This window comes from Lactuca virosa, chromosome 1 (assembly GCF_052849685.1).
Source record: "Lactuca virosa cultivar CGN04683 chromosome 1, Lactuca_virosa_CGN04683_v6, whole genome shotgun sequence".
Taxonomy (NCBI): Eukaryota; Viridiplantae; Streptophyta; class Magnoliopsida; order Asterales; family Asteraceae; genus Lactuca; species Lactuca virosa.
The window spans coordinates 84,044,617-84,066,172 of NC_136426.1; the positions used below are offsets into that span (position 1 = coordinate 84,044,617).

Sequence of the window (21,556 nt, forward strand, 5' to 3'; positions counted from 1 at the left end):
ATATATATAATTTGGAAGAGGGTCTGCAGGATAGTCGTGGTTTTCTTCTTGGCCGGTGCAGCAGGAGTCGGTGTTTGGCGAGAGGTATAGAGAGAGTTCTGGAAGGATGGAAGAAGGTGATGTTTGTTGAGTATAGGGTTGGTAAAGGTAAAGCGGTGGAGAATAAAGCCGTGACCATGGTTGAGTTAAAGTAAGCCGGTAACAGTACCCTGGTAAGGACCAAATTGCAATTTCAACAAACAATCAGACCAATTTCGATATATGAAAAATATGTGGACCAAAGATGCCAAATCCCACCAAGTTTACTGTTACTTTTTTTCACATCTTTAATATATATATAATAATATAATAATGGATAACTCTTTAAAAAAAAATTAAAGTTTGGACTTTGGACTATAGTCGTCAAATCAGATCCGATTTAATGGACGACTTCAGCATGCAGTTCAAACTCATAAATGCAGTAATCAATACTGATGGAGATCAAAAACCACTTCATATTTCTCACATTTTTCATGACTTGAATGCTGGATTTCGTGCACCATTTTTTATCGATTCATCTTTCTCTTGTTTTCTCAAAACCTCTTTTCTTTTTTGGATAAGTAGTTGTTATTTTGCAGAGACCAGCCAGAATACCACTACCGGATTTCATAAGGTATGTTTTGCTGTTGCTACATTTGCCATAACGTTGCTCTGAAATGTTTGTTTTTATATGACCGGCGGTAGATCAACTAATTTAACATCAAGTTTGACTTCTTGTTATGAATGATTTTCTTTACGAGTCCCATACATATACATCAATACTTGTATTGTCCATTAACTGAAGGTGTTGGGTTGAAAATGAATTGGAACACGTTTGTGGAACCGATTACAACAAAAAAATATGCTTCCAGAAATTATGGCTTCTTTTATTTCTTCTATAGTGTAAAGAGAAAGAAAAACTGAAATGAAAAAAAGTCTTCTAACAGGAAATAAAAGTGGGTATATCTATGGTGAGGTTCAATAGAGAACCATAATTAACCAAGGAACCAAGGAACCAAGGAACCAATCTTTTTTTCAACTTTTAGAACTTATTTTTTATCAAAAAAAAAACTAAAAATACAGAAATTCATAACTTTTTATCCTTTTTCCAATGATATCAAATTCGAATTTTTTTTTTACGTCAAATTCACAATGTGAATCTTTGAAAATTCACAATGTGAATCCGGATTCACACGGTGAATCCGAAAAATATTTTTCACATTCACAATGTTAATCTATGAATTTAGATATTTTTAAATTTTTTTTTCGATAAAGAATAAGCTTTAGAAATTGAAAAAAAAATTTGGTTCCTTGAAGAACCAATAATTATGGTTCTCCAATGAACTTTTCCCTATCTATCTATATGTGCAAAATTTAGAAATTTTCCTTTATTTAAAATGATCCCTACATCTAGCATGTTTGTCACATTTAACCAAGAGAAGAGAAGGTACGTAAGAGAATATGGATTATATTTTATAGGCTCCTATATATGGCCTTTGTTAGAAAAGCGACCACAAATTGTTTTTAAAAGAAGCCAAATTGGGTGTGTTGAGCTACTATATATCCTTATTTATATAAACATCACGCACAAAAGTTTGCCAAATTTGCAATTGCTAATTAGTGGTTTATTTTATCTTGTCCATGCTAAAAGTTGCTTCCTACGATGGGGCTAAACGACTTTCTGGCTCAATTAGTATGTCACGAATTCATTCTAAATTCAAATCCGATTATTAGGTATTAATTAAACTACTAATTAGTTTAACTATCTCTTGTCACAGTTATAACAAGAACTTGAAAGTTATTGAAATAAATGTTTGTTTTACTTTTACATGAGATATCTTACTAACTTGTTTTTAATTATGATCATCATTTAAGGCAAATATAATTGCAATGATAAATACTATAGCTATGCAGGGCAATAACAGGTTGTTCCAATGGTTGAGCTGAATGCAAAAATCCGGCAGCATCCTGCACCACCAACACCACCACCACCACCACAATCACAGTTGCATAAAAAGCTTCCTAGTCCAGAGTTTCTTTCTGGTAAGTTCTATATATATATATATATATATATATATATATATATATATATATATATATATATATATATATATATATATATATATATATATATCATTCATACAACGAATCCTACCAACAAAACCGTTGCGTGATTGGTGATACAAATATATTTCGACTTTCTTCTAGTGCAATTTACCTTTACTAATCAAAAAGCTATATAGCATTATAACTGGTTCTTAATTAATTAATTAGCGTCATTTATTAGGTTTTGCCCTTATCTTGCGATGCATGCATTAGATTTTTGTTTAATATTTAATATAATATCGGAAATTAATACTTAGATGACAGAAGAATAGACTTCAATGAAATTTGTGTTCGTCTATGCAAAGCATCGATTAAAGGAGATTGGAAAACTGCGGAAATCATCATTCAAATGACACCAGAACTGTTATACTCTAGTATCACAGAAAGATGTGAAACAGCGCTTCATGTTGCAGCATTAGGCGAAAGCACCACTTTCGTAAATAATCTTGTGAACATGATGGAAGTCCAACACTTGCTACTTCAAACTAAAACCGACGACACTGCCCTCTGCTTAGCAGCTGCAGCTGGAAACGTGAAAATGGCAAAGATCATGGTGGCTAAAAACAAAAACCTGCTCACAATCCGTGGTAGTGAAGGATTGGTGCCACTTTGTGTCGCTGCATTTTATGGGAATTGTGATATGGTTCGTTATCTCTACAAAAAAGTCCAACAGAATGGAAGGGTCTGAATGGAAAGCCTCGACAAAGCAGTGGCTTTTGTTAAAGTGCGTTGAGTTTGATCTCTTTGGTAAGATATATATACATATATATACACACACACAATAAAAACATGTTTGAATAAGAGATGTTGGAATCTTTTACAGATGCTGCACTTAAAATATTGGAAAACCATTCAGACCTCGCTCAAAATGGGACTATACTCGGAGTTTTGGCTCAAAAGCCTTATGCTTTTTACGAACCACAAACACATAACATTTGGAGAATCGTCAAGTCAAGTAAGTATCACTCATTTAATGTTCATCTAGCTACAAGTTTTATTATTTGATCTATGTTATCATTTTTTGTAGGCATTTGTTTAAAGGTAGGAGCTGATGTAGGGGAAAGCCAGGCTATGCAAGTACTAAGAAAGATATGGACAAGAGTTGTTGAAAGGCCAAAGTCTGAAGTAGATAATATACTAAGAGGTCCGGGGACTGTGATTAATGGAAGGGTAACATATTCGTCTCATATATTGTTTGTTGCAGCTGAAATGGGAAACACAGAGTTTGTACTTGAGCTTATTAGTAAATATCCTGATCTTATATGGAACAACGAAAATAAACGAAGTATATTTCACATTGCTGTGTCTCATCGTAATGAGGGTATCTGTTGGAATCCTAATTCCTCATTTTACTCCACTCATGTCTTCCACCCACAAATAAAGTAGGGGACACCAACAAGTTGGTTAGGTCTCATGTTTATTATTATAGGATTGGAAATGATTTAGTCCATCTTATAAATACAGTGCATTATCAAGAGGGTAATACACACCAACACAGAGAAACAAAAACACACTGTAAACTAATTTGGTTTTTGAGTTATATTTCCAAATTAATCAAAGAGTAGTTTGATATATATTGTGTGCTATTACATTTCTGTGAAGCGTGAATTGGTATCAGAGCTCAAGAACAGGGGCCTTGAATTCAATACTTGGTGATCAAGAAGGACACCAGTAAAAGAAGATGTCAGACATTGAAGATGCTGGAGGTACCGGTGCTGCTACACCTCCGGTCAGAATCAAAGAAATTGGAACCACATCAGTGGCTTGCCCAATGCTAAACCAGACCAATTACATGGTCTGGTCCCTCCGTATGAAAGTTGTCCTACGAATTCATAAAAGCTGGTCAGTAAGTGATCCAGGAGAAGAAAATGAAGAAAAGAATTACCTTGCCATGGGATTGCTGTATCAAGCAATCCCTGAGAGCTTGATAATGCAGATAGGGGACGTCGATAAAGCGATGGTCCTCTGGGAATCGATTAAAGCTCGATACGTCGGAGCTGATAGGGTAAAGGAGGCGAGACTGCAAACATTAAACACCGATTTCGATCGGTTGAGAATGATCGAGACAGAGTCAATTGACTCGTTCGCCGGAAAACTCTCCGGTTTGGCTTCGAAATCTGCCTCACTTGGTGAAACAATTGACGAGTCGAAGCTTGTGAAGAAGCTTCTGAAGGTTGTTCCCAGGCGATTCATCCATCTGGTGGCATCCCTCGAGCAGGTGCTCGATCTGAAATCCGTTGGCTTCGAGGACGTAGTCGGACGTCTGAAAGCGTACGAGGAGAGAATAAGGGAGGCAGATGACAGCGGAGAAGGAGGCGCGAAGGTGTTGTTTGCCTCGAGATCGAGTGGTAGCTCGAGCAGCGGCGGTGGCTGTGGCTCTTCAGGTGGATCGAGAGAGTCGAAGGGGAAATGGGCGAAATCGGGTGAAGGTGGGAGGGTTAATCGGAACAGATCCGGGTCGGGTGGAGGATCCGGGTCAGCAGGACCCAGTGGGTCAGACCCAAGAGGAAACCGGCCCAGTTCGGCCCTGAACCATAATAAGCCCAAAAACAAGCAAAATTTCAATTCAGACTCGAACCAAAACCCGAAAAAAGATCTGTCAAAGATTATATGCTACAGATGCGATAAATTGGGCCATTACGCGTCCAAATGTCCGGACCGAATTCAAAAATTCCAAGAAAGCAATTTCACCGAGCAAGACGACGCTGATGAAACTGTATTTTTTCATGAAAAAGTGTTTCTAAATGAAGAAAAGGTGATGCCATCCAAATACAACTCACAAGACAACGATGTGTGGTATTTGGACAACGGGGCGAGTAATCACATGACGGGAAATCGTTCATTTTTCTCCGAACTCGACGAAGGAATAACCGGAAAGGTCAAATTCGGTGATAATTCGTGTATCGAAATAAAAGGGAAAGGCTCAATTGTTTTCCAAGGAAAATCGGGGAAACAACGATTGATAACGGAGATTTATTTTATTCCGGATTTGAAAATTAATATTTTCAGTCTCGGACAAGCAACCGAAGTCGGGTGCGATATTCGGATGAAAGACAACTATTTGACAATGCATGATGCCGACAACTGCTTATTAATGAAGGTACAAAGAACTCCAAACCGCCTTTATAAAATACAGTTGCCCATTGGAGTACCTATTTGCCTTCATTCAAGACTAAGTGAAGACACGTGGCGCTGGCATGCAAGACTTGGGCACATCAATTTCGAGTCTATGAAGAAGATGTCCAAGAAGGGTCTAGTTAAAGGGTTACCACATTTTGACAATGAAAATCAATTATGTGAGTCTTGTTTGGTGGGCAAGCAAACAAGAAAGTCATTTCCATTAATGACGACGTACAAAGCAACACGACCATTGGAGCTAGTTCACGGTGATTTATGCGGTCCGATAACACCGTCAACGAAGGGTCAAAATCGGTACATTTTCACACTAATTGACGATTTTTCACGGTATATGTGGATTTTTCTCTTAAAAGAGAAAAGTGAGGCGTTTTCACACTTCAAAAGGTTCAAAGCTTTGGCGGAGAATGAGCTTGGAAAGTCTTTGAAGGTGTTTCGAAGTGATCGAGGGGGTGAGTTTACCTCACTCCAGTTCAATTCATTTTGTGATCTAAATGGAATCAAACGTCATCTTACCGCCCCATATTCACCACAACAAAACGGTATTGTGGAACGAAGAAACAGAACACTTATGGACATGACACGAAGTATCATGAAGGCGATGCATGTTCCAAACTATCTATGGGGAGAAGCGGTAAAACACTCCACAAACCTGATCAACTGTGTTTACACAAGAGTACTTGGTAATACAACTCCGTACGAGAAGTTGTATAAAAGAAAACCTAATTTGGAGAACGTACGCATCTTTGGGTGTCTAGCGTATGCAAAAGTTGAACCGGTAAACGTGAAGAAGTTGGATGATAGATCAAGACCACTGGTGCATCTTGGTTCCGAACCGGGTACGAAAGCTTATCGTCTTTTTAACCCGGTTACACAAAAAATAATCGTAAGTCGAGACGTTATTTTTAATGAAACCAAAGGGTGGAATTGGGTTAACGAAGCTACACCCGACAATGAAGAACCAGGATCATTCATAGTACCATGGGATTTACCGGAAGATAAGGCGAACAACAACCAAGGAAACGATGTAAACAACGAACCAATTGAACCAAACGAATCGGATCACGAGATTGAAGACGGAGTGGAGGTACAAGAAAATGAGCAACCAAGTCCGGTCAACAACAACGTAAACAATGTTCAAAACCAAAGGCCCACAAGACCAAAGGTGCTTCCAATTCGATTACGAGATTATGTACTTTATGTTGATGATATTGAAGAACTTCTCCTAGCAACCAATGACGAGCCGATATCGGTTGAAGAGGAAAAGAAAGAACCACAATGGGTCAAAGCCATGAATACAGAGATCAATTCGATCAACAAGAACAATACTTGGTCTCTCGTAAACAAGCCTATGGGGGTGAAGCCCATTGGACTCAAATGGGTGTTCAAGCTGAAGAAAAATGCATATGGCACCATAAACAAACACAAGGCAAGATTGGTTGCTAAAGGGTACGTACAACAACCTGGTATTGACTTTCAAGAAGTATTTGCTCCGGTAGCTCGCATCGAAACCATACGGTTTCTCATTGCCTTAGCCGCTACCAATGGATGGGAGCTTCACCACTTGGATGTCAAGACGGCTTTCTTACATGGAGAGTTGAGAGAAACCGTCTATGTGTATCAACCGGAAGGCTACATAAGGAAAGGCGATGAGCACAAGGTGTACCGTCTTTCAAAAGCACTATATGGTCTTAGACAAGCACCGAGAGCATGGAATACGAAACTTGATGGGATTTTGAAAGGAATGAAATTTCACAAGTGCATGAAAGAACCATCGGTGTACCGGAAGAACGAAGGATCCAACTTGCTAATTTTAGCAATCTATGTTGATGATTTGTTTTGTCACAGGTACAAATTTGAGCATGATCAAAAGGTTCAAATTTGAAATGTCCAAGAACTTCGAGATGTCTGATCTTGGAAGATTAACTTACTACCTGGGCATTTGTCACACCCCCAAACCAAGGATGGCGGAAACGTCCAGGGGTGGAGGACTTCATGTATAGTATCATAACAACAATTGTAATAGTAATTGAAGCAAACACAACCAACATATATATAATTGAAAAAGTTACATCATTGTATGAATTACATGTTTACGAATCAATTACAATATGTTGACAAAATATGAAATAGTAGACGCCTTAGCGCCCCATCCTCAAAAGCACTTGGTTACCTGTTTAATGATTTCCTGAGAATACAAGTTGTTTTGAAAGAGTGTCAACACAAAGGTTGGTGAGTTCATAAGCTTTTGTTTGGTATTATTAAAAGCCTTTCGTTTGTAAAAGTAGTATTTGTTTTAGAAAATCCAATATTTTCCTTAAAATGTATATGTAGTCTTAAATTCAAAGACCGAAATGTATAAGTAACTTTTATTACTTATAATAAATAATGTAAGTTTAAATCGACATAAACTCGTTTAATTTTAATAAAGTTCCCGTAAATTCCAATATTTATTAATACTTTGTGTGAGTTTATTATAACCATGCTATGACCAAGGTTGCCTAAACGACGTTCTTCGGGCGTCGGAAATGTTATGACATTTGTCACCCCAGACCTATCGGTCTAACTGTTGCATGCAGTTTAGGTGTGGGTTTGTCAAACCCAATATAGATCTATACACAACTATCACGCTCTCCCTCAAGGAGACTCTGGTTACAATACAGGACTTAATGGTAATTTGAAGTAAATGTCTCACAAAGTCATTAACGGAATTACGTGTTATGAAAACTTGGTACCATATGGCCGTACCTTGCTTAATGAAAATATCCTTTGTATAAATGTACCCTTTTTAAATGTATGTGTTATGTAATGTATCATAAACTATACCTATTATAGTTTATCAACCAAGGGTAGTACGTAGTAATGTATGCAAACTATATTCAAAATAGTTTATTAAATGTTTGAATGTATCGGTTGTACTTTGATTATAATCACTTGTTATTCTTTATATTTTATATGTCCAAATCCATTTGTAAACTGATGTGTGTCTAAATATTAAGATAAAATGTCATATATTGCAATAACATATAATCACATAAAGATATACACCTTGCTCAACATGTTACAAGGTGAAATGAAACTGACAGCAACTTTTCGTTGAATACAGTTTCTGTTACTGTTCTTAGAAAATTTATAGAAAATTCATCAAAGCTCCAAATCCAAATCCACAAATTATTAGAGTTTGGAATATGAGTCTAGTTTGTTCATAAATTTTATCATGATTTTTAGTGATCTCTAACAGAGGTCAAAATGTCCATAATCACAGGCTGGTCCAGGTTTGCCTCTGAAATGATAGGCAGTTTTGTAAAAATCACCATAAATTGTAGAAACATCATATGGAGATGTGCAAGTAGCCATTTTAAAGCTAAGAGTTTGAACTAATTGCACCTGGAACAGTTTTGAAAACTAAAATATTTACGTTGACCAAAACAGTCCGTGATTAAAGTCCATATTTTCTGATGTAATCTGTTAGAAAAAGTTTAATTGTGTTCTTGATGATTTTACTTGTATTCCCCCCTTAAAACTTAAGAAAACATGTAAATGTAGGGGTATGAACTCACCTTATGTGATTTCAGTAGATGAAAGTGAGATAGAGGAAGTGTTCAACCCAAGAACACTAAGAAGATGTCTTGATGATTCGAGAATCTAACACCGAATAAGATGGAATTTGTGTAAGATATCAATGATTTGAGTAGAATGGAGTTTAATAATTATGTGAATGATGAAGATACTTACTAATTGAAGGAAGAAATCCCTGGAGAAAGCCTTGAAGTTCTTGAAGTTGAGAGAAAAGATGAGAGAATTTTGGAGAGTGTCCTTTGGTTGCTAAGTGTAGAATGAAAGAACTTTATGGAGAATGAGGAGAGAGGATCAATCCTCCAGCTCTTAGAACGTGGGAAGAGCTGGAGATTGGGTGTAAAGGTCCACTAAGGTGACAAGGAGTAGTGGGAAAGAGTGGATGATCATAGAGTGAGGTGGTGGTGGCTTGCTTTTGTCATAAAATAAGGAAAAGCAAATATTCCCTCAATAATTAGTCCAACCACCAATTCTTTTAGTACATTTTTATAAAAACCCTGGAGATTTATATATATTGGGGCCTTAGTTTATAAAATAAAGTTTTGGGTGAAAATCCCACGTTAAAATAATGAAAAACGGAGTTAAAACGAAGTCGTAGTCGAAAAACCGGTAAAAAGGGGCCGTCTGCGAGAGAGATTTGGGAGAGATTTCAAATAGAAAGAGATAGAGTGAAAACGATTTAGAGAGGTTTCGTTTGTGATTAATTTGAGTGTCCGGCTTCACAACGCAAGGTTCGTAAACCCTGTTAAACCGTGTTTTAGTGTCGTACACAATCCCGATGATTGTGCAATAGTGTTTTATCGCTTTGGTTCGTTGTTTAGCACTGTTAAGGCTAAGGAAAATCAAACACATGAACTTTCCAAATGATGATTTCTCATTAAAATAGTGAATTGTATAGTGATTACATAACGTAAACCCTAACATACAAGGGTTATTGGAGTTGACCGGTTTGACTTGTTGACTTTGTTTGACTTTGACTTGACCGAAATTTGACGGTTGTCACATCATCCCCCCGTTAGAAGGAATTTCGTCCCGAAATTTTCATTTTGACTGGGATTTCAAGAGTTTGGGAAGAGATGTGGATACTTTTGTTTCATCTGATCCTCACGTTCCCAGGTGAATTCGGGTCCTCGTTTAGCGTTCCAACGGACCTTCACGATGGGAATACGACTTTGTTTCGTTCGTTTGATTTCCCGATCCATGATTTCGACTGGTTCCTCCACGAAGTGGAGATTTTCGTTAACTTCGATTTCGTGGAGCGGTATTACGAGTGTCTCATCAGACAAACACTTCTTTAGGTTCGACACGTGAAATGTGGGATGTACTTTGTCGAGTTCCTGAGGTAATCGAAGTTTGTATGCTACTGGCCCAATCCTAGCAAGGATTTCGAATGGCCCGATGTACCTTGGATTTAGTTTCCCGCGTTTTCCGAATCGTATCATTCCTTTCCAAGGGGAAACTTTTAGTAGTACACGATCACCCACCTGGAATTCCAAGGGTTTGCGTCGTTTGTCTGCGTAACTCTTTTGCCGATCGCGAGACGCTTTCAGTCTTTCTCGAATTTGAACGATCTTTTCTGTGGTTTCCCTTATGATTTCAGGGCCAGTGAGGGTGCTATTAGAGACTTGCCCTCTAGCTAGCTGTGTATCCCCCACCTCAGCCCAACACAGGGGTGATCTGCATTTGCGACCGTAAAGAGCTTCGAATGGAGCCACTTTGATGCTAGTATGATAGCTGTTATTGTAGGAGAATTCGATAAGCGGTAGATGGGTATCCCATGCTTTACCGAAGTCTATCACACAAGCTCTTAACATGTCTTCCAACGTTTGAATGGTTCGTTCGCTCTGTCCGTCGGTTTGTGGGTGGTAGGCCGTACTCATGTCAAGCCTAGTTCCCAATGATTTTTGTAGAGACTGCCAAAACCGTGAGGTAAATCTACTATCTCTATCGGAGATAATGGATATCGGCACACCATGGAGTCGTACAATCTCTTTGATGTACGTTCTAGTCAGCTTCTCCATCTTGTCGGTTTCTTTTATCGGTAGGAAGTGTGCTGATTTGGTCAATCTGTCTACGATTACCCATATGGTGTCAAGCCCACCCGATGTCTTAGGCAGCTTGGTTATGAAGTCCATGGTTATTCGTTCCCACTTCCACTCAGGTATATCCGGCTGTTGTAATAGCCCGGATGGTTTCTGGTATTCGATTTTGACCTTGGCGCAAGTCAGACACTTGCTCACATAGGTAGCAATCTCAGCTTTCATGTTCGGCCACCAATATAATTTCTTGAGGTCCAGATACATCTTATCCGACCCGGGATGGATGGAGTATCGAGTCTTGTGTGCTTCATTCATGACGACGTCTCGGAGTCCACCGAACTTCGGTGTCCAAATCCGGTTCATGATATAACGTGCTCCATCATCCTTGACTTCTAAGTTTTTATCCATTCCCCTTAATGTCTCTCCTGCCACCTTTTCTGGTTTCAAAGCTTCCAGTTGAGCTTCCTTGATTTGTATGGTCAGGTGGGAATGGATTGTCATTGTTAAGGATTTTACTCGGCGGCCCGAGTACTCCTTCCTGCTTAGAGCATCGGCCACTACATTGGCCTTGCCCAGATGATAACGAATTTCGCACTCGTAGTCATTCAGCAACTCTACCCATCTCCTCTGTCGCATGTTGAGCTCTTTCTGATTGAGGATATGCTGAAGAATTTTGTGATCAGTGAAGATAGTGCATTTCGTGCCGTAGAGGTAGTGTCTCCAGATCTTCAAAGCGAATACTACTGCTCCTAATTCCAAGTCGTGGGTAGTATAATTAACCTCGTGCGTCTTAAGCTGTCTTGATGCATACGCGATAACCTTCCCTCTCTGCATGAGCACACATCCGAGGCCTTGATTCGAAGCATCACAGTACACTACGAAGTCTTCGGTTCCCTCTGGGAGAGACAAGATCGGTGCGCTGCATAGGGCTTGTTTTAACGTTTGGAAAGTAGTTTCTTGTTTATTTTCCCACTTGAATATCACACCTTTCTGCGTCAAGGTGGTGAGTGGTTTCGCAATCTTGGAGAAGTTTTGTATAAATCTTCGGTAGTAGCCAGCAAGCCCAAGGAATTGTCGAATTTCGGTTGGCGTCTTGGGTGCTAACCAATTCTCGATTGCCTTGATCTTGGAGGGATCCACATGTATGCCTTTCTCACTTACCACATGGCCAAGGAAATCCACTTCTCTAATCCAGAATTCACACTTAGAGAACTTAGCATAAAGCTTCTCCGCTCTTAGTGTCTCTAGCACTTGGCGTAGATGTAGGCGATGCTCTTCTTCGCTTCGCGAGTAGATCAAGATATCGTCGATAAATACGATTACAAACTTGTCTAGGTAGGGTCGACACACTTTATTCATTAGGTCCATGAATACCGCAGGTGCGTTTGTTAAACCGAAGGACATCACCACAAACTCGTAGTGCCCATAGCGAGTTCTGAATGCAGTTTTGGGAATATCTTCTTCTTGAACTCGTAGCTGATGGTAACCTGACCTTAGGTCGATCTTTGAGAAGAAATTTGCTCCTTGGAGTTGGTCGAAAAGGTCGTCGATTCGGGGTAGAGGATATCGGTTCTTGATGGTGAGTTTGTTTAGTTCCCGAAAGTCGATGCACATGCGAAAGGATCCGTCCTTCTTCTTTACAAAAAGGACTGGTGCTCCCCAAGGTGAGAAGCTTGGTCTGATGAACCCTTTGCTCAAAAGCTCGTTCAACTGACTGGACAACTCTTGCATTTCTGTTGGTGCGAGGCGGTATGGAGCTCTGGCTACGGGGGTAGCTCCGGGTATTAAGTCAATTCTGAAATCGACTTGTCGTGCGAGTGGTACACCAGGAAGATCTTCTGGGAACACATCCGAGAAGTTACACACTTCGGGGATGTCTTTGATGTCTTTCACGTCTTGTTTCTTGTCTACTACGTGGGCCAAGAAGGCGTGGTACTCCTTCCGGAGATACTTTTGGGCTTTGATGCATGAGATGATTTGTAAATTCGCACTAGGTTTGTCACCATAGATGAGAAGGGTTTCGTCATTTGGTAGATTGAGGCGAATGGCCCTTTCGTAACATAGAATGTCGGCACGGTGAGGAACTAACCAATCCATCCCGATGATTACGTCGAAGCTTTTTATGGTGACCGGCATCAGGTCAATTTTAAATTTATGGTTGTCTAGAGTGAGAGTACACTCTGAGTATATATCGCTAGTGCGTTCTACTTTCCCATTTGCCATTTCTACTACATAAGTATCCTTTAGTGCTTGGGGATTTTGTTCAAGTAATTGTTTATATTGGTGGCTCACGAAAATCCTCTCCGCTCCACTATCGAATAGTACGCATGCATAATAGTTATTGAGGAGAAACGTACCGGTAACCACCGTGGGATCCTCAACTGCTTCCCCATGTCCTATTGCCAGAATTCTTCCTACTCCACCAGCATTAGGGGCTTGTGCTTTGGGGCAGTTTCTTTTGAAGTGACCGGCGTCTCCACAGTTGTAGCAGGTTCGGGTTGCCCCCGTACTGGCGACTTGGTTGATTGGTCGAGCCGGCGCTTTACAGAAACGAGCAGTGTGCCCCTTCCTGTCGCAGTTGTTACAGTGCATCTCCCTACAAGCACCATTGTGGTGAAAGTTGCACTTGTTGCACTTGGGTAGGGTTCCAGCATATGGCTTCGGTGGTGCTGGAGTGGTAGCAGTAGTGGCAGCATAGACAGCAACAGTTTGTTGCTTCTTAGCGGGGTCTTGTGCCGGTTGGCTCTTCTTTTGGTTCCAAAACTTCCTTTTGTTGTTTCCCCCTTTTGATTGATCAGTGGTGGTCGCTATAGTGCCTTGGCTGGCTCTATGGTCGATAAGTTGTTGTGCCAATTCTTTGGCACTTGCAAAAGTAGTGGGTTTCGAGGCTAGTACGCTATCGTGAATCCGGGATGTTAGTCCCCAGAGGTATCGTTCCACCTTCTTATCTTCTGGAGTGACCATTGCTGGGCAGAGGAGGGCCAATTCATTGAATCGGGTGGTGTAGGTTTCAAGGTCGGAGCCCGTCATCCTGAGGTTCCAAAGTTCTTGTTCCAGCTTTTGAATTTCGCCTCTCGGGCAGTACTCCTTCATCATCAAGGTTTTTAGTTCTGCCCAGGTTATGGAGCTAGCCACTTCGAGAGTAAGTGAACTAATCCGGCAGTTCCACCAAGTAAGGGCCCGATCGATGAATGTGAAGGCTGCGAACTTAACTTTGTTCGCTTCGGGGCAAGAGCACACTTGAAAGACTACTTCGGTCCTTTCAAACCATTGCATTAAAGCGATGACTCCCCCGCTCCCATTGAAACTGTCGGGTTTGCCATTGGTGAAGTCTTTGTAAGAACACTCTCTTGTGCGCACCCATCTGTCGCCCTGGTTAGAGGGTGTAACACCTGACCCAGATCCACCATTCCCATTAGAGACAATTTGGGACACGGCTGCCGCTACTGCTGCTGCTATTGCAGCTTGGAGTATTGTTGGATCAAATTGTGGAAGCGGCGGCAGAGGTGTTGGTGATGGTGGTGGAGGTGTCAGTGATGGTGATGGTGGTGGAGGTGTCGGTGATGGTGATGGTGGTGTTGGTAGTGGTGGTGGAAGTGTCGGTGATGGTGATGGTGGTGTTGGTAGTGGTAGTGGGGGTGGTGCTGTGCTGCTAGATAGTCTAGTCTCCTTCCTTGGCGGCATGGTTCTGTCATAAGTTGTAAACCAATGTTCTTTTAGTGAAAGTATATTTATAGGAAAATATTTTATACATAAAGTATATTATTACGTTGTTTTCCGGTATGTTTACGATACATACGATTTTATACTTTTAATTGACCCAATACATTGGGTTATGAGGTAAAATGAAAGTATAAAATATTTTATTTGAGTTTCCTTGTTTCCAAGTATATGACCGTTTGTAAAAGTTTCACACATACTAATTTAGTCGGGACATAATTAATATATTTATGTTTTAAAAAGATCTTTATCGGTTACTTCATTAGTTGCAAAGTGCTTACCAGTCATATGTGATTAAGATATAATAGTCCTTCGAATAGATGACCCTAACTCCAAGACCACAACCAAACAAGGACAGGAAGTGAAACAAAGATACATAAATTCTAAGTCTATAGCATCTTAGTTACATATGACCTTAGCGCATCCACTTAGCAGCTATTGATCTATAAATAAAGACCTATTTAATTCTCAGATAATTTATTATAGTAACACAAAATACTCCTATAGTATTTGTAAACGTTTAGTTTTGAGTTCTTAAAGTATCCTTTGTAGTGTGTTATTAGGTTTGTTAGATTTGTTGCCCATCCTGACCATCCCCCGGTATATGCAAGTTAATTCCCGGACATATATAGTTGATCAGGCTATATTCTTCTCAGATTTAATCCACATATACTAAGGCATACTCAAAATGTTCAACTCTTCTTCTTTTGCTTTATGTTTTCGCTAGTTATGATACCATGCGAGCATGTAATGTATGTATGTATACTTTAATCAAGAAAATCATTTATTTTCTAAGAGTATATTTATTTGAAAAATGCACAAATCAGAGACTATTAGTCCCAATTGTGTTTATAGTTTGTATATCTTATGTGGTTTGATATACTTAATTCACTATAAACTGTGCTCTGATACCAATCTGTTACACCCCCAAACCAAGGATGGCGGAAACGTCTAGGGGTGGAGGACTTCATGTATAGTATCATAACAACAATTGTAATAGTAATTGAAGCAAACACAACCAACATATATATAATTGAAAAAGTTACATCATTGTATGAATTACATGTTTACGAATCAATTACAATATGTTGACAAAATATGAAATAGTAGACGCCTTAGCGCCCCATCCTCAAAAGCACTTGGTTACCTGTTTAATGATTTCCTGAGAATACAAGTTGTTTTGAAAGAGTGTCAACACAAAGGTTGGTGAGTTCATAAGCTTTTGTTTGGTATTATTAAAAGCCTTTCGTTTGTAAAAGTAGTATTTGTTTTAGAAAATCCAATATTTTCCTTAAAATGTATATGTAGTCTTAAATTCAAAGACCGAAATGTATAAGTAACTTTTCTTACTTATAATAAATAATGTAAGTTTAAATCGACATAAACTCGTTTAATTTTAATAAAGTTCCCGTAAATTCCAATATTTATTAATACTTTGTGTGAGTTTATTATAACCATGCTATGACCAAGGTTGCCTAAACGACGTTCTTCGGGCGTCGGAAATGTTATGACATTTGTCACCCCAGACCTATCGGTCTAACTGTTGCATGCAGTTTAGGTGTGGGTTTGTCAAACCCAATATAGATCTATACACAACTATCACGCTCTCCCTCAAGGAGACTCTGGTTACAATACAGGACTTAATGGTAATTTGAAGTAAATGTCTCACAAAGTCATTAACGGAATTACGTGTTATGAAAACTTGGTACCGTATGGTCGTACCTTGCTTAATGAAAATATCCTTTGTATAAATGTACCCTTTTTAAATGTATGTGTTATGTAATGTATCATAAACTATACCTATTATAGTTTATCAACCAAGGGTAGTACGTAGTAATGTATGCAAACTATATTCAAAATAGTTTATTAAATGTTTGAATGTATCGGTTGTACTTTGATTATAATCACTTGTTATTCTTTATATTTTATATGTCCAAATCCATTTGTAAACTGATGTGTGTCTAAATATTAAGATAAAATGTCATATATTGCAATAACATATAATCACATAAAGATATACACCTTGCTCAACATGTTACAAGGTGAAATGAAATTGACAGCAACTTTTCGTTGAATACAGTTTCTGTTACTGTTCTTAGAAAATTTATAGAAAAATCATCAAAGCTCCAAATCCAAATCCATAAATTATGAGAGTTTGGAATATGAGTCTAGTTTGTTCATAAATTTTATCATGATTTTTAGTGATCTCTAACAGAGGTCAAAATGTCCATAATCACAGGCTGGTCCAGGTTTGCCTCTGAAATGATAGGCAGTTTTGTAAAAATCACCATAAATTGTAGAAACAACATATGGAGATGTGCAAGTAGCCATTTTAAAGCTAAGAGTTTGAACTACTTGCACATGGAACAGTTTTGAAAACTAAAATATTTAAGTTGACCAAAACAGTCCGTGATTAAAGTCCATATTTTCTGATGTAATCTGTTAGAAAAAGTTTAATTGTGTTCTTGATGATTTTACTTGTATTCCCCCCTTAAAACTTAAGAAAACATGTAAATGTAGGGGTATGAACTCACCTTATGTGATTTCAGTAGATGAAAGTGAGATAGAGGAAGTGTTCAACCCAAGAACACTAAGAAGATGTCTTGATGATTCGAGAATCTAACACCGAATAAGATGGAATTTGTGTAAGATATCAATGATTTGAGTAGAATGGAGTTTAATAATTATGTGAATGATGAAGATACTTACTAATTGAAGGAAGAAATCCCTGGAGAAAGCCTTGAAGTTCTTGAAGTTGAGAGAAAAGATGAGAGAATTTTGGAGAGTGTCCTTTGGTTGCTAAGTGTAGAATGAAAGAACTTTATGGAGAATGAGGAGAGAGGATCAATCCTCCAGCTCTTAGAACGTGGGAAGAGCTGGAGATTGGGTGTAAAGGTCCACTAAGGTGACAAGGAGTAGTGGGAAAGAGTGGATGATCATAGAGTGAGGTGGTGGTGGCTTGCTTTTGTCATAAAATAAGGAAAAGCAAATATTCCCTCAATAATTAGTCCAACCACCAATTCTTTTAGTACATTTTTATAAAAACCCTGGAGATTTATATATATTGGGGCCTTAGTTTATAAAATAAAGTTTTGGGTGAAAATCCCACGTTAAAATAATGAAAAACGGAGTTAAAACGAAGTCGTAGTCGAAAAACCGGTAAAAAGGGGCCGTCTGCGAGAGAGATTTGGGAGAGATTTGGGAGAGATTTCAAATAGAAAGAGATAGAGTGAAAACGATTTAGAGAGGTTTCGTTTGTGATTAATTTGAGTGTCCGGCTTCACAACGCAAGGTTCGTAAACCCTGTTAAACCGTGTTTTAGTGTCGTACACAATCCCGATGATTGTGCAATAGTGTTTTATCGCTTTGGTTCGTTGTTTAGCACTGTTAAGGCTAAGGAAAATCAAACACATGAACTTTCCAAATGATGATTTCTCATTAAAATAGCGAATTGTATAGTGATTACATAACGTCAACCCTAACATACAAGGGTTATTGGAGTTGACCGGTTTGACTTGTTGACTTTGTTTGACTTTGACTTGACCGAAATTTGACGGTTGTCACAGCATTGAAGTCAAACAGGATGAATCGGGGATTACAATAAACCAAGAAGCGTATGCACAACACATTCTAAAGGAAGTCGGTTTACATGATTGCAATCCTACCCACATTCCCATGGATCCAGGAACCAAAATATCGAAGGCCGAAGATGAACCCGAAATCGACCCGACACAATACCAAAAGTTGGTAGGATGCCTTAGATATCTCTTGCAGACAATACCCGATATGGCATATGCGGTTGGAGTTGTTAGTCGATACATGCAAGATCCAAGAGAATCACATGGTGTTGCAATCAAACACATCCTAAGGTATTTACGAGGAACAACGGGATACGGAATCAAGTACGAGAGGATGGGACAAAATCGAATAATTGGTTACAGTGATAGTAGTCATAATGTTGATCCAGATGACGGAAGAAGCACAACTGGTCATATTTTCTACTATGGGTTGTCTCCAATAACATGGTGTTCTCAAAAGCAAGATACTGTTGCTTTATCATCTTGCGAGGCAGAGTTCATGGCAGCCACTGCGGCTGCATGTCAAGCAATATGGCTTCAAGATTTGCTGGGAGAAATCTTGAACAAAACGCAAGAGAAGGTGGTTCTTAGAGTTGATAACAAGTCGGCTATCGAACTAACAAAGAATCCCGTTTTTCACGGAAGAAGTAAACACATTCACACTAGGTTTCACTTCATTCGTAATTGCGTTGAAAAGGAACAAGTGGAGGTGGAGTACATTCCAGGTGAAGAACAAAAGGCAGACATTCTCACAAAACCGTTGGCTCGAACCAAGTTCAAGATAATGCGGGACTTGATCGGGATTGAAGACATCTCTAGAAGGACTTAGAGATTCGGGGGTGATTGTTGGAATCCTAATTCCTCATTTCACTCCACTCATGTCTTCCACCCATAAATAAAGTATGGGACACCAACAAGTTGGTTGGGTCTCATGTTTATTATTATAGGATTGGAAATGATTTAGTCCATCTTATAAATACAGTGCATTATCAAGAGGGTAATACACACCAACACAGAGAAACAAAAACACACTGTAAACTAATTTGGTTTTTGAGTTATATTTCCAAATTAATCAAAGAGTAGTTTGATATATATTGTGTGCTATTACATTTCTGTAAAGCGTGAGTATCTACAAACTATTATATGAGATAGGATCAATGAAGGATGTTATAACTCGTCTCACAGACACAGATCGCAATAATATGTTGCATTTAGTTGGTAAGAATAGAGTGAAAAATCGACTTGAGGATGTCTCAGGAGTAGCTTTTCAAATGCAACGTGAATTACAATGGTTCAAGGTACACATTATATATCTTCCATCCATATTTCGTTAGCGTGCTAAAGTAAGGTTGGAGGATATTAATTTATAATCTTTTGTACATTGTGTTGTAGAAGGTAGAGTCTATGATTCCTCCTTTTTATAGAAAAGAGAAGAACAATGATGGGTTAACACCACTTGAATTATTCACCGAAAGCCATAAAGATCTAGTGTCAAAAGGTGAGGAATGGATGAAAGGAACAGCTAGTCAATGCATGGTGGTTGCTGCACTTATAGCCACTATCGTGTTTGCAGTTGCTTTTACAATTCCAGGTGGTTACAACCAAAGTGATGGCTTTCCTATGTTTCGCAAAAATGGGGTCTTCATAGCGTTTGTCATAGTGGATGCCATTTCTTTAATCTTATCTTCGACTTCAATTCTTGTGTTCTTATCAATCCTCACATCTCGTTATGCTCAACAAGATTTCTTGAAATCATTACCCAAAAAATTATTGATAGGTTTAGGAACACTTTTCCTATCAATAATGACCATAATGGTCGCTTTTAGCATCAGCTTCTTCTTGCTATATGAAGAGAAGTTAATCACGGTTGCAATTCCAATTAGCGTTTTTGCTTTTATACCTATCATTTCATATGCTACACTACATTATCATCTTTTGATGGATTCGTTTCACTCAACCATTAGTTCAAGACATCTCTTTAAGCCACAGAGACGACTTTTTTCATATGAGAATCCCAGATTGTAACTGTTATGATTGTTTGAATTTGAGCTTCCATTTACATAGTTTGATAATTTTGTACTTGAGGGATATTTATATACGTAGTTTAGAATTGTTTCTGTCGTGTAAATTTTATTCCTCCCACATTATCTAGTTTAGTTCTTTGTTTATTAAAATCTAATTTTCTTCTTTTTGTTTGATCAGTTGCATATAATAATAGATATATAGTGATTATTAAATTGCTATTTTATGAGTTTCGAAAGTATAGTCACACGTAAGTGTTGTCAAACATACTAAAAGTGGATACAACACAATCAAATTTACATATGCAACCAATATAACCAATGCTAAAAGTGAATATGGTTGAACACTTTTTACAAGTTCAACAACATATGGTGTACAAAAAAAAAAATCTCCGGAAAAGTCCTAATATTTTACCCTAATTTACGAAAAAGTTCCAATTACCGGTAAAAATGACGATTTGGCTCATTTTTCCCGGTTTACCGGTTTCATTACTTACGCGGTTTTAATAAAGTCTCATTATTTTACCATGATTTATGAATAAGTCCCAAATTATTGTAAAATAATGGGATTTTAATGAAAATTATGGTAAAATAATGGGACTTTAATAAAACCGGGTAAGTATTGAAACCGATAAACGAGAAAAAAAAGGTCAAATTGTCATTTTTTCCGGTAATCAAGACTTTTTCATAAGTCAGTTTTAGTTTGGGACTTTTTGGTAAATTATGGTGAAATATTAGGACTTTTCCGAAGATTTCCCAAAAAAAAATAATTAAAGTAAAATTACCCCGTATTATGAATCAAGAAGTATCAAGCATAAAGCTTGAAATATGCATTCCATAGCCATTTAAACACAAAACGTTGACAACATAAACACATCAACTTATATATGAGACAGCAAAAGAAACATACACTTTATTGAAATGATACATAGCTTCAAGCTTCAAATCCGTCTTAATTTTCGTCTGAAAATACCAGAAGTAGTCTTTACTTGAGTCTGAAGAAGGTAGCGAAGGTGCATCTAACACCTTTTAGGATGACGTGGCAGTCATCCACATAATAGCCAATGATTTTTGCGTATTTCTTTACTTCCCATGGAAGCAAAGTGACACCCGTGTAAGTCCCATCCATGAAAACCATGAGAAAGATATGATTATGATCAGTTTTTTCACTAGGGAAAGGGAAATACTCATTCCAGTTGCATAACCTTTTGGTCAACACTTTTCTGACCTCACCTGGTTTGACCCTAATGATCATCCGGTATCGGTCAGGCCGGGCAGGTGGAACAAACACTCGAATTTCCATATCTACTGCTGCCCTGTTTTCAAACACAGTCACCCTGCCACCCATTTTGCCTTAACTGTG

The 21,556-nt window shown here is 38.4% G+C and overlaps 1 pseudogene across 1 annotated transcript; it reads left to right on the plus strand.

Moving 5' to 3' along the window:
- The first annotated feature begins 545 nt into the window (after positions 1–545).
- On the plus strand, positions 546–20,197 carry LOC145116240 (uncharacterized; annotated as a pseudogene). Its single transcript, XR_013711944.1, has 7 exons — positions 546–652; positions 1,944–2,061; positions 2,382–2,871; positions 2,948–3,079; positions 3,170–3,445; positions 19,298–19,470; positions 19,565–20,197. The product of XR_013711944.1 is annotated as an uncharacterized LOC145116240 (transcript).
- Positions 20,198–21,556: the final 1,359 nt, after the last annotated feature.